Here is a 13,629-nt window from a genome sequence, read left to right on the forward strand (position 1 = left end):
AGCACGGGGTGGAGCATTTCATCCCCACCGTTGGCCCGCCAGTTTTTGCCCGCGCGCGCCGACTTGATGCGGCCAAATTGGCAATTGCGAGGGAGGAGTTTGCTACAATGGAGCGTTTGGGGATTGTGAGGCGTTCTAACTGCCCGTGGGCTTCGCCCTTACACATGGTGCCTAAAAGCGATGGTTCCTGGCGGCCTTGCGGTGATTTTCGTCGGCTAAACAGTGTTACTACGCATGACCGTTACCCCATTCCACACATTCAAGATTTTTCCGCGCGTCTGGCTGGCACCACAATTTTTTCTAAAGTGGACTTGGTCCATGGCTATCACCAGGTGCCTGTGCAGCCGGTAGACGTGCCCAAAACGGCCAGTCCTTCACCGGAGGTACATCTGTCGCACTTAACGCAGGTTTTCAAGCGCCTCGATTCACATGGCCTAACCGTCAATCCGGCTAAGTGTCGATTCGGTCTTACTGAGATAGATTTTTTGGGCCACTGTATATCGCCGCAGGGTGCAGTTCCCTTACCTGCCAAGGTACAGGCAGTGATTGAATTCCCCCGCCCAGCCTCGGTTAAGGCGCTGCAGGAGTTCTTGGGCATGGTTAATTTTTATAACTGCTTCCTTTCCGCGTGCAGCCCACCTCCTGCAGCCTCTTTACAGTGCCTTAAGGAACAAGAAGGCTAAAGACCCCCTCGAGTGGTCTCCGCAACGGGCACAGGCGTTTCAGCAAGCTAAGGACGCCCTCGCGAGCGCGGCCCTCCTCGTCCATCCGATCTCCACTGCGCAGGTGGCCTTGACTACAGATGCGTCCGATATAGCTGTAGGGGGAGTGGTTGAGCAACTCGTGGCGAATGTGTGGCAGCCCCTTGCGTTTTTCAGTCGTAAGTTGCGAGATAACGAACGCAAGTATAGCGTTTTTGACAGGGAGTTGCTGGCGCTGTATCTCGCGACGCGACATTTTCGTTTCCTTCTTGAAGGGCGCCGTTTCACGGCTTATGTGGATCATAAGCCGCTTACGTTTGCGATGTCAAAGGTTACTGAACCGTGGTCGGCCCGCCAGCAGCGCCACTTGGCGGCCATTTCCGAATTCACGACAGACGTTCGGCATGTGGCCGGTAAGTGTAACCCTGTGGCTGATTGTTTATCGCGCGCAATTGTATGTCCAGTCCAGCTCGGGGTTAATTTTTCCGAGATGGCTGCCGAACAGTCCGACGACCCTGACATCCGCAACCTCAAAGCGGCAGGTACGGCTCTTAAACTTGAGGATGTGGTGATGCGCGAAGGCGATCCCGCTCTCCTCTGCGATGTGTCCACAGGCCGCCCCCGGCCTGTGGTTCCTTTGGGATGGCGTCGGAGAATTTTTGACTCTATCCACTCCCTCTCACACCCTGGCGTTCGTGCGTCGGTCAAGCTGGTTGGTGCCAAGTTTGTCTGGCCTGGGCTGCGTAGGGATGTCAGGGAGTGGGCGGCGGCGTGCGTGGCTTGTCAGCGTGCCAAAGTTCACCGGCACACCAGGGCGGACCTCGAACCTTTTCCGATTCCAGCTAGGCGTTTCGACCACGTGCACGTTGATCTGGTAGGCCCCCTCCCTCCGTCGCAGGGTTTTACGCATCTGCTCACTATGGTAGATCGGACCATGAGGTGGCCGGAAGCTGTCCCCCTGTCCTCCACAACTTCGATGGACGTAGCCCGCGCGTTCCTGTCGTCTTGGGTCGCGCGTTTTGGCACGCCGTCCGATATCACCTCGGATAGGGGGCCCCAGTTTGTGTCGGGACTTTGGTCTGCCTTAGCGGAGTCCTTGGGTGTGCAGGTACACCGCACTACTGCCTACCACCCACAGGCTAACGGGTTGTGTGAACGTTTTCACCGGTCGCTTAAAGCTGCGCTGCGGGCTGCGCTTTCCGACGATAACTGGGTCGATCGTCTTCCTTGGGTTTTGCTCGGGTTGCGTTCGGCTCCGAAAGAGGATCTTAACGCCGCCCCGGCCGAGTTGGTATTCGGTCAGCCTCTTCGCGTCCCGGGTGAATTTCTGCCCGAAGGTCCCGACGCGCGGCCCTTTCTGTCGGGAATGCCCCTGACTCCTGCACCGGTTCACCACTGTGTTCCTAAGGTTTTTGTATCGTCGACACTTATGTCTGCCCGTTTTGTTTTTGTGCGCCACGATGCCCACCGGTCGCCCCTCATGCCACCGTATGACGGCCCGTTTCGGGTGCTTGAGCATGGGGTTAAATATTTTGTGCTTGATATGGGTGGGCGTAGGGAATCTGTTTCGTTGGATAGGCTCAAACCAGCTCATTTGGTTGTAGGCGATGTGCCGTTGCCAGCTCGGGTCCCTCGCCGTGGTCGTCCTCCGAAGGCCCCAGCCTCGTTTCCGCACGATGATGTTGAGTGTTCTTCTGCTCCTTTTTCGCCTGCCCCCCCCTGCTCAACAGGTTTCTGCTCCACCGGGTGATGGGCTGCGTAGTCGATGTGGCAGGCTGGTGAAGCCCCCTGTGAGGTTTTCCTTTTGAGTGCCCTTCTGGGTGTTCGGGGGGGGGGCCTGTGTGGTGGACTTTAGGACCATGCCTCTCACCCAGTAGGCATACAGCAGGGGGTGTGTTTTATATGAATGTTTGTTGGCGCAATATTCGCCATTCTATTGTTGGCAGTTGATTAATAAAGACGTGTTTCCAGTCAGTCGTGTACGCTCCTTACTACTGCCACAGTACCGTATTTTCCCACACAAAACCTTTGTTCGCAACACGCTGGTCTTTTGGTGATTCCAAGAGCCAAAAAGAAGTCTGCGGGTTCTAGAGCGTTTTTGATTCGGGCTCCAGTGCTCTGGAATGCCCTACCTTCGGAAGTCAGAGACGCTACTTCTGTAGAAACCTTTAAATGCGTCTTAAGACTCGTTTCTATACTCTTGCATTTGGCTGAATGATTTGTACCTGGTGACTGCCGCTGCTTTCTCTCCCTCCCTTCTCCGTGGCTTGGTTCTGTGCTGGTTAACCGGGAAGCGATCCGGTGAAGACCATCACCTTAAAGTTGCCACCATGGAGTTAGCTGCTCCGACCAACCAGGCTAGATTTGGATGAGGACCCACTTCCCTAACGTCTTCTTGTTGTGCTTTAATTTATTCAATGGACTTTCGCACTATTCTAGTTAATAATGTTTAGTATCACAAACTATGTAAAATGTAAAATGTTTTTTTTTTCTTTTCCTTGCCCTCTTGTGGTTTGATTAGGGGATGTCGTTGATATTTGTCAACTGTGGGCATGAAGCCCTTTGGGACTCTTGTGTGATTAAGGGCTATATAAATAAACTTGACTTGACTTTAGTGTCCAACACATGCGGCCGCAAATCCAATGACACGACGACAAAGCTGATCATCAAACTGCGGCCTAGGGTGTCCTGGTGCCATGTGCACATATGGACACCCTTGTGTTTGACGGTGACCCGCGCCCGGGCATGTAAAACCGCGATCTGAAATTAACATTCATCATAGGGGTCTTTTGAGCCATGCTTTGTCTGGTCCCTTACCTAGGACCTGTTTGCCATGGGTGACCCTACCAGGGGCATGAAGCCCCAGACAACATTGCTCCTAGGCTCATTGGGACACACAAACCTCTCCACCACGATAAGGTGATGACTCACGGAGGAGCCTTCTTACTGTTTGGGGCCAATTTGCGCCTTCCTGACGTTCGCCAGAACGCCCACAAAGGAGCAACACAGCCCCGAAAAGCACAGAATTGTGTTGCACCACCACAAATTTTGAGATGCGCCCATTTATAGTCCGAGCGCACGTGTCTATGTAAATAGAGCCCGCTAAGTTTAAAGCTGCTCAACGCAAGATATTTAATTTCGAATCACTACTGCCACCTGTGGCCCAAAAAATTAAACTACACATCCCCTTCTTCACGTACAGATTGTGCACATGATATCACATCGGCAGACAGAGGGCAGAAAATTCAAACACAAATCCAATCTGAAAACTATTGGCCAGAGATTTGCAGGAGTACCCATTGTGAACAGCTAAGGTGTCACTCTACTCATTAGAAGATGTTTCAGTCATAAATGGTCAACTAAAAAGGCTATTGTCAAGATATTTTTGGGCAAATTGTTACATTGAGCAACTTTATGTGTAAATGTATATTTGTTTGAAATTGCCTCACTGAAAATGTTTCAATACACTTAAATACACTTTGCCGCTATGCACAATGTGAATTTAAGTATTAAAAAGCTGTTGATTATATATAATAAAAAAAAATCAATTGATTGTTTATTATAAAGTGAAATGTATGAAGTACAAATATATTGTTTACATGATTATTCTATCAAATTTTACTCGAATACTGAAATAGTCGATAGCTACAGCCTTACATTCAACCTTCCTGTTATACTGTTGTATTTTTATTTTTTCATAAAACCCTTGCTTTGGGTCCCTGTAAAAAAATGCGCCTCATAATTACTAATTTGCTCCCGATTAGCAAAATTGCTCCTCAAAGAAAAAAAGTTACTTTGAGCCTTATTCTTCTGATTGCATCTTTTGCATATTGTCAACAGTAATATTGAGTGGGGGGGAAAATTAGCACACAAACTAAAATTCACCATTGTCACCTGACAGGACTATCTGAAAATGTTGCCAATTGCTTTGAAGAAAGAGCTTATCATGGACAAAGGCAGCAGACACCATTACTAAAACATTAAAGAGAGACAGGACTCTTTGTATGCACGCATGCAATGCATTATGTAGGTCTCCCCCCACCCCCCACCCCCCAACATTGCTCAACACCTCTTTCACTTCACACTAACAGCATTGAAATCATTCATGGAATCAAGAACTGTGATGATCAGGACACAATTGTGTTAAATATGCCTACTTAAAGAACATTCATGTATTTATTACACTAAGGGCCTAATGTTTTAGTGTGCAAACTTGGTGCAAATCAAGATGCACAGTCTTGCAAGCATAATGCAGGCAACTAGAGGTAAAAAACAAAACAAAAACAAAACTAGAGGTCGAAGGGAGCTGGTTATGGAAACACTTTTTGAAATACCAGAAACAAAAATGATCGCCTCTGAATGAACTAAGGGCTAACTTGGAGCCAGTTAAAAGAAGGATACCATATTACCTGACAGAAGTCCATTTTACTCTGCGTTTCTTTGCGTATGGTTCATTAGATTGAGCACAATTGGTGCAGGCCTCTCCCGGAGCGGTTTCCAGGTGTGCTGCTGTCCCAACTTTTAAAACGCAATGTTAAGAAAGATGGGCAGATACGTGCATATCCTTCTCACACACACTCAGAGCAAGTTCAATCAAATACAGTATGGCTTTTATGCAGTTGTTGTTCCCCAAAGTTATCAGAGCGATACATTTCTTTTCCGAAATTGTTTGCATGTCCTCCACTAACACTAACATTTCCAATTCCATTCAAACTTATAATTATAATTATAACTTATACCTATAATTATGCAAGTTCCTTTTGAAACAAACAAGATGTTTTAAAATAAAACAAGTTGCAAATATATAAATTTAAACAACTCAAAATTAGTATTAATAACATTTTATTCTTGTTTACAATAATGCCAATTTTGTAATTGTGGAGTGTAATAATTGTAATTGTAATTGAATTACGATTAATTGCACAGCCCTAATACTACTTATCCTCATTTGGGTGGCGAGGAACTGAAGTACCTGCTGACTTTAAAGGGCCTATATCATGCAAATATTAACTTTTTTGCGCTTTTAGCCATATTAAAATGCTATTTCCAGAATAAAAACACTGCCCAAGTGGTGTTTTCTTCCATGTACCCATCCCTAAGCATTCCTGCTCTCCAAGCACCAGCCCTGCTCAACCCACACTAGCTGACGTGTACCGCTTCTGCAGACTAAATGCACTTTCTCAAGCAGCCTGCGGGATGCCCGAAAATGTATCCGGGAAAGAAGCACTATGATGTGATCACCTTGGCTGAGGTGCCGGCCTCCCTGGCTGGAGTTTCTCTCATTAAATTTTTTTCCAACTACAAGTGGGACACCCTACAAGCGTATCCGGGAAAGAAGCACTCCGAGCGGTTTTCCCGGTCGAGGTGACGGCCTCCCTAGCTGGAGCGCTACTCTTTTACGCCTGACAAGTGTAAAAAGAGGCGCTTTGATGTAGCTATCTCGGTGAAAGACCATCCAGCAGCTGCTTGCCTGTGATAGTCATTTCTCAGAGGACTGCCTGGTTCAGTTCCAAAAGTGGATTGACCGGGAGATTAAACCTTAAAAATTGCGCAATTCCCACAATCAAACCTGATGGAGAGGCCAGAGCTATAAGCAAACCACTAACTAAATGATGGCATAATATTAGCATAAGCACTAATGTTAGCTTCATTGTCAAGCATGATATGTCAGACGTATTTTGATGATGAAAGGAACAAACCGAGTCCATCCATCCATCCATCCATCATCTGGATCGCTGATCCATTCAAGGCAAATTATCTACTGCCTTCTGAATGTCTTCCTCATTCACTCGGGCTGTGCGCGAGCGCTGGTGGATATACCAGCCGTCTTCGAGCGGTAGGCGACCTGCCCGATGTCATTTTATATAAACGTGGGTTCCCCATGTGGCAGGAATTATGTTCTAAAGCAACATATTCATAACATATATATATATATATATATATATATATATATATATATATATATATATATATATATATATATATATATATAACATATTATAGAGACTGCATTGTAGCAATGTCAGTGCCTCCTAAGAGAATCTTCTCTAAAACAGGGCAGATATTTTCCAACAAAAGAAACCGAATCAGCTCTTCAAAGCTGATGTACTTAACTATACAAAAGTTATTTGGGTGCTGTTCCCCCCTTTTGTATTATCTATTGTAATTTATGTTTTGTTGTGTGTGTGTGTGCGTGTGCGTGTGTGTGTTTGAGAGATTCAAGGCCAAATGCACTAAGAATGTGCTGCGTCCGCTGACAGCACCAAAAATTGCTCCACATATGCACCCGCAACTTGCTCTCTGATGGCGACCTATTCAATAAGCCGAGAATATTGCTCTAATGATATACCGGCGCAAACATGTCCACAACGTTTGACAGTTTGACAATGACCACATCATTTGTTCATTCATTTAATGTTCATAAAATACAAATTATTGGTACGATCATTTTTTATATTTTCAGAGATTAACTCTTTGACTGCCAGATGTCTATCAGCGCTAGATTACATGTTTTTTTTGTTTGTTTTTTTCAAAAGATTACATGTTAATTACGGACAGTTATTATGAGCTAGGAAAGGGAATAAAATGAAGGTGTGTGAATGATAAATTATAATGTTAAGAACTTCCCTCAACTAAAAATCTAAGCTCAGTTGATATTAGGGCATGTAATGGTATATGTGGGTGTATTAATATGTTTGGTGCGGTCCACTTGTGTAGCATATTATTATTATTATTAACTCTTTGACTGCCAGACGTTTTCAGAAAAGGGATGCCGTCAGTGCCAGCCGATTTACGCATTTTGACTGATCTTTCAAGGTCCACAGAAAATGTTCTGTTTGGACTATGGAAACACACGTACTACCAAATGAAAGATTTGACTTTCATCTTTCATCAGAAAAAAAAGTTTGTTTTTACCTTATTCCGTTCTTTAGTAATCAACAATAGAAAATGGTTAGTTTCATCCGAATGCGCTTGTTTTGGACTACAATACGGAGAAATCAAGCTTTTAGTGAAACGATATTATTTCATGCACTCTAGTGAATTTTACACTTCTTTTTGTCCATGAATGATGCCACAAACACCTAAATAGTGCTTTACTTCTATAAAAAACCACCACCAAGAATGAAAAAGTGTTTTTTGATAGCAAAATACGTTTATTTACATTCAACAGTGTAACAATTTGACAACAATTTGGCAAACTATTTACAAATGTGTGCAACTGTAGTGCTATTTACAAATATGTGGATGTTTCAATGACAGTTTTTCTTTTTGTGAAACACTCCCCTGCGTGCAAGGAGACACAACATGATTTGCACAACAGATTAGTTTCACTGCGATTGCCTCTTCGCGTGCTGAAGCTACACTTTCTTGCAGGCCGTTTTTTCCGGGGAATAGCAAGTATATACTGCAGTGTATGTTGCCATAAAGTCTAATATCAGGATCATGTTACGGTTACGTTACGGTGGTGTTACGTCTGGCTTCCTCATGTCCTTCAGTTGCTATACCGGGTTGTAAGAGATGTTCTGATCCATCTTATCCACTCCATTCATGGTGGCATCGTAGTCCAGAACCAGTGTCTTCTCCGTGATCAGACTGTACCCGCTCCTCCGATGAATATGCATTGGACTCGGGGTACTCTTCATTGTCCGACCGAATGTCCGCTTGTGCAGCTCCGGCGTTAGCAGCGCTAGCCGGTGAGGCTTTATGACGTGAGAATAAAGGCCGCGTCCAACTGTGGCGTCAACCTCGGGATTCACCATCATCATCATCATCAATGTGCATTGGTCGATGCTTTTCGACAACTCTCCATCACCTGATCGAATCTCCGCTTGTGCAGAAGTACCCGGTCGGTTGTGCTGCGCGTCTTCCGGCGTTAGCAGCGCTAGCCGGTGAGGCTTACTACGTGATCATAACGGTCGCGTCAAGGCTTCCAACTTTGGCGTCAAGCTCTGAGTCATCATCATCGTCGACATCAATGCGCTTTTTAGTATTGATCGATGCTTTCCGTCTTTGAAAAAAATGCTCAAGCGTGAGCTGCTTGCAACCGGTTGCTTCATCAGCCATTGTTGCATCATCAGGCATTGTCTCCTCAACACTCTAGCTCCGCCTCACGTCTTCTACTGACGCCCACGGTGGGCGGCCCACCCAACCTTGTGCAAAGAGAGTCATCGCTGCCATCTAGGGGCCAAAACGAGTCATTAAACTAACTAGATCTGCTTGATACTTGATACACAGCTGCCCAAGGCTTTCCTCCACCCGTTTCCAAAAAAATAAAAATAAAAATAGTGAACGTCTTTTAACGTCCTCGGCGCCCCTCCGTAGGTTTTTACTAAACGTTTTATAACGTTTATGGCGGTCAAAGAGTTAACGTGGGCATACAGTAGAGATGGATTTTCATATAGCATAATGTAGTGCTAATGCATCAAGTGAAAATGACCGCAAAATAGCACCCTCCCCCCACCGCAATCGCTGATCGTCATGTGTTCTGGGCTGGGGGAAAAAGTCAACGAAGTCGGTTGTGTCGAACACAAAAATTGGTCAACGCAAAAATGCATGCGTCAAAGCTAAAACATATTTGCGGCACCTGGAAGTTGCCGGAACCAATATTTCGTGTTTCCGCACAGACACTTATTGATGGCGGACTACGACTGGCATTCACCACTACTAACTAAGATGCTTCTTAGGGTTTCTTTGTGGTCTCTTTAGACAGAAAAGGGAGAAAATTTGCATCGCTACATGTGTTATGTTTGTAACAAAACAATCCACTTTAACATGGTGGCCCTACGTGCGTCAGCAACAGAAAGGCGGTATCTACTATAGCACAGAGCAAGACTCACTGCTCCCAATACGACGACTCCTCCAAATTGTTTTTTTTTCACTCCTACAAGTAGCGTGCAGGCTAACCCCGGCATTACACCGCATGCTTGTGCGTTGCGTCTCCGCTCCGCTGCGTCTTGACTGCATGCTCCGGACAAGTCAATTTTATGGACAAAACTCACCGGCTGCGCACATCTGCGGTCCGGCAGCTCTGTCGCCAACAACTTCCCGCCATGTCTTGTGTGATCGCGCGTGATAATGTGTTTTAATTTGAAACTGCGTCGGTCTTCCTGTCCCGCTTGATGTGTTCTGTGCTAGTTTTCCATTTGACGGATGCCGACAGATGCGTTGTCCGGCAAAAATAGAAAATAGGTGCGCCGGGCTCCGGCACGACGCAGCTGGTACGCAGTCGATCCGCAGCGCATACGCAGCAGCTGTAATTTGAACAAGCTGATAGAATGGAAACAAATCAGCTGCGCCGTAGGAGCGGAGACCCAACGCACATGCATGCGGTGTAATCCCGGGGTTAGCCATTCAGCATTTGCCATAAGGACTATTACTACAGTTTTACGCCACCAAATGTGCAATAACCGAGCCAAATTGAGCCAGTTGGCAATTAACAACAGACGCAAGGGAATTTGCAAATCACTTTGCAATACCATTGGCTAGGTTAGCATTCGCGAGAAGCATTATCAAGTACGAAGCCACAATAGTGAGCACTCATGACGTTTATGGATTTAAAATGGGATGTAACCAAAGAAAAACACCAGGGTGGCGGCGTGGGACCCTGGAGCATATAAAGTAAGTTATTTGAAAAACCTTTCTGTGCGGTACCGTTAGTATGCCGCATCAATGGCCATTGTAGGCTTCGACAACTCAGAAAACATATGATGAAGATGAAGCGCTATTTAAGTGCACTCCATTTACCATTTAATATTTTAATCAAATTGGATATTTTATATGTTGGACTATGAAGTGATTTTCAGGAAAAGTCAATAATTTGGCCCAGTCTGAAAAGGGCTAGACCGGACACTTGCTAAAAACAGTGTGGGCAGTCAACCACAAAAATTGTAATCGGATTGGAATCAGATATGCCTGCAGTCTGAACGCTGCCTTTGGACGCTAAGAATGCTTTGCTCCACCATCAGGAGGAATTCCTCATTCTAACAGATCTCCTGCGGCATAGTCCGGCTGACTCATCCTCATCATCAACCTCATCATCAACGTCATCATCATCATCCAAATGAAGATGTTCTTGTTCTGCATTAAAATCACCACTGGTTAAAGAAAATTTGGTCCCAACGAGACACTTTTTGGGGACCTTTTGAAACGTTCAAAACAAGCAATGTCCTCTTGTTTAGTTCTTTATTGTACAAACAACCAGCCTATATTTCCAGTAAAGCTAAGATTAAAGTACCATATTTTTAAGGGATGTCAGATCACATTTTTTCACACCAAAGTCCGAGTTTCCTGATTTTGAGGACCTGCCGACACCGAGTCCCGATCCGACACTGGGGACTCAAAAAAAACCCAGTCAGTACTGAGTACTGACTGGTTTTCTGAGTCCGCCGCACCCGAATAAAACAAAACTGCACCTTTCAGAGTGGCCTTTTACTTTCGGCAGTCTAAGGCACACCTGTGCACTAATCATGGTGTCCACACAGCAAAATTGCTAGTGTTAGAATCAACACTCTCAGTGTTAAATCTAACACTAGAAAAGTGCTTATATGTGTTTACACCAATGAGTGTAAATCTGACACTTTTCAAAGTGTTAATTTTTTCACACTTAACCAGTGTTACTCCACTACTGTATAATGTTAAAAATCTACACTGGTAAACACTAAGTAGTGTTGAAAGTACTGTACACTAGTGTTTGTGTTAAACATTTACTTCTACCAAACTACACTTAACTCTGGTGTTTAAAGACTTATGAGCGTATTGCACTAGTGTCAGTGTTCAAAATTTAACTCAAACTACACTTTACTCTGCTTAATAGTACTTGATTTATATCGCGTTTTTCCTCCTTACATGGCCTTCAACGCACTTTACATTTTGACAACTGTTGACATGGCATCAGGAGCAACTAGGGGGTCGGTATCTTGCTCAATAACACTTTGACATATTCACACTGGCCAGGGATCGAACCCATGCTTTCAGGGTCGGGAGATGACCATTCTAACACTGAGCCACGTCGCCCCAAAGGCAACAACTGGATGCATCGCTATTTAAATGTCAACAGTGCGGTGGAAATTTGGAAGTTTTTTCCTTCACCGGAAACGAGGGTGTGGTCAATTTAACACTCATGGTCGTACTATTCGGATTACACTCAACATCCACTCCAACATTCAAGGAAATTTACACTGACAGTGTAACTTTTTATCCTTAATAGTGTTAGAATAACACTGCTTACTGAGTATTTGATCGAACACTGGAAATTTAACACTGACCGATTTGCTGTGTAATCAGCATCTTGATATGGCGTCTGTGATGTGGGATGGATTATCTCGGCAAAAGAGAAGAGCTCACTATCACATTTAGACTGGTTTGTGAACAATATTTGAGAGAAATGGTGATATTGTGTATGTGGAAGAAGTTTTAGATCTTTGAGTTCATCTCATAAAAAATGGGAGCAAAAACAAAAGTGTTGCATTTATAATTTTGTTATGTATATATATATATAGTATGAGTATAAATAAATATATATATATATATATATGTATTTATATGTATAGATATATAGATATATATATATGTGTGTGTGTGTAAAAAAAGCAGGCAGTCAGTGCTATATATATATATATATATACTGACTGCCTGCTTTTGTTACAAAGGGTGTCACCAAGTTACAATAATTTAATATCAAAAGTAGCAAAACTTTGAACAGAAACAATATAACTTAAACCTTGTCTGTACAAATATAACACATAAAAAAAGACGCAAAACACAATCACAAGTGTTACTTGTAACAGCAACAAAGCATGATGGGAAAGCTTCGTACGATTATCGTTGCTCTCCAAGTTAGTCCAGAGTATTAATTGCGTTTTTGGAGGGGGAAATATATTTTACAAAAAGCAAAATTGTATTGGGTGTTCTACTAAGTATACAAAATATATATTTTATGAACTAATGAAAAAAGAACATTGTCACTAATTTCATGCACTTTTAAGGAAAACTGCTATATTAAGATATGTACAGTAGGTCTTTCTTTAAAATTATTTTCTTGTCTTTTTTTCAAAATTTTATGAATCAATAGAACTAGTGCTTTCAATAATTGGTATTGGTATCGGTGATGAAACCGTATTTTAACAACCATAAATTAGGTGCATTTAAAAGTCTTAAATTTTCTCAAAAATCAACAGTGGGCCTAATAATGAGGTGTGCCTTTTGTGTGTAGCGAGTTCCAAAATATGTAAATGTTAAGCGACTTCGATAAGTGCTCTGCTTGACTGACTGTGAGGAAACATGTCCCGCTGAGACAAGACTCAACTGAAAGAACACGGCATGCGGCACGCCAAAACTTACCCCCGTAATAAATTGATCCCCCTGCCACGGGATCTTATAACTTTTACACCACAGAAAAGCGGAGATTCTTTGAAAATGTTCCTTGTAAACAAGTATTTAAACTTTGAACATCTGGAACAAAACCGAAAAACAATAACATTCAGTCGTCTGAGCTTTTTCTTAGATATCTGAAATTTCCTACTATGTGCGTGGTCACTGAATGCACCTGGAGTCCACTGAAGAATGCAAGCGAGTGCTTGCTTTTCTTTTGTTTCCCTGCGATAAATCCTTGTTTCTATGTTTTTATTGAAAAACATGCGTTGTACCCGCGGTTAATTTTTTTACAGGGGTTAAGTAAGTATACTTTGGCACAACACCGCACAACAACAAGAGTGACTCTGACAATGACGAGAGGGAATCTGTTTGATGGAGAACTTGCCCAGCTGTTCATTTCGGATACAGAAGATGAGGACTTTGAAGGATTTGTGGATGAGGATTAATCAAAAGTATCGTGAGTATATTGTTAAATACTTTAATAAAGTACAACCGAACTGTGTTAGCGTGAAAGCATGCTACCGTATTTTTAAGCTAGCGAATGTTTTACCGTGCC

At 43.8% G+C, this 13,629-nt stretch overlaps 2 protein-coding genes across 8 annotated transcripts in view; one reads left to right on the forward strand and one right to left on the reverse strand.

Annotated features, from left to right (window-relative positions):
* Window positions 1–13,629, reverse strand: part of glra3 (glycine receptor, alpha 3) — a 96,186-nt gene that overhangs the window by 78,992 nt on the left and 3,565 nt on the right. The window lies entirely within an intron of this gene.
* Window positions 13,271–13,629, forward strand: part of LOC147170294 (docking protein 1-like) — a 38,001-nt gene continuing 37,642 nt past the window's right edge. For all 3 annotated transcript variants that reach the window (XM_086082202.1, XM_086082203.1, XM_086082204.1), the window contains exon 1: window positions 13,271–13,530. The gene's annotated coding sequence lies outside the window, so the exon portion shown is untranslated. The remainder of the gene's footprint in view (window positions 13,531–13,629) is intronic.

This window comes from Leptonotus elevatus, chromosome 8, assembly GCF_054856555.1.
Source record: "Leptonotus elevatus isolate MCC_2025b chromosome 8, RoL_Lele_1.0, whole genome shotgun sequence".
In the NCBI taxonomy this organism is placed as follows: domain Eukaryota; kingdom Metazoa; phylum Chordata; class Actinopteri; order Syngnathiformes; family Syngnathidae; genus Leptonotus; species Leptonotus elevatus.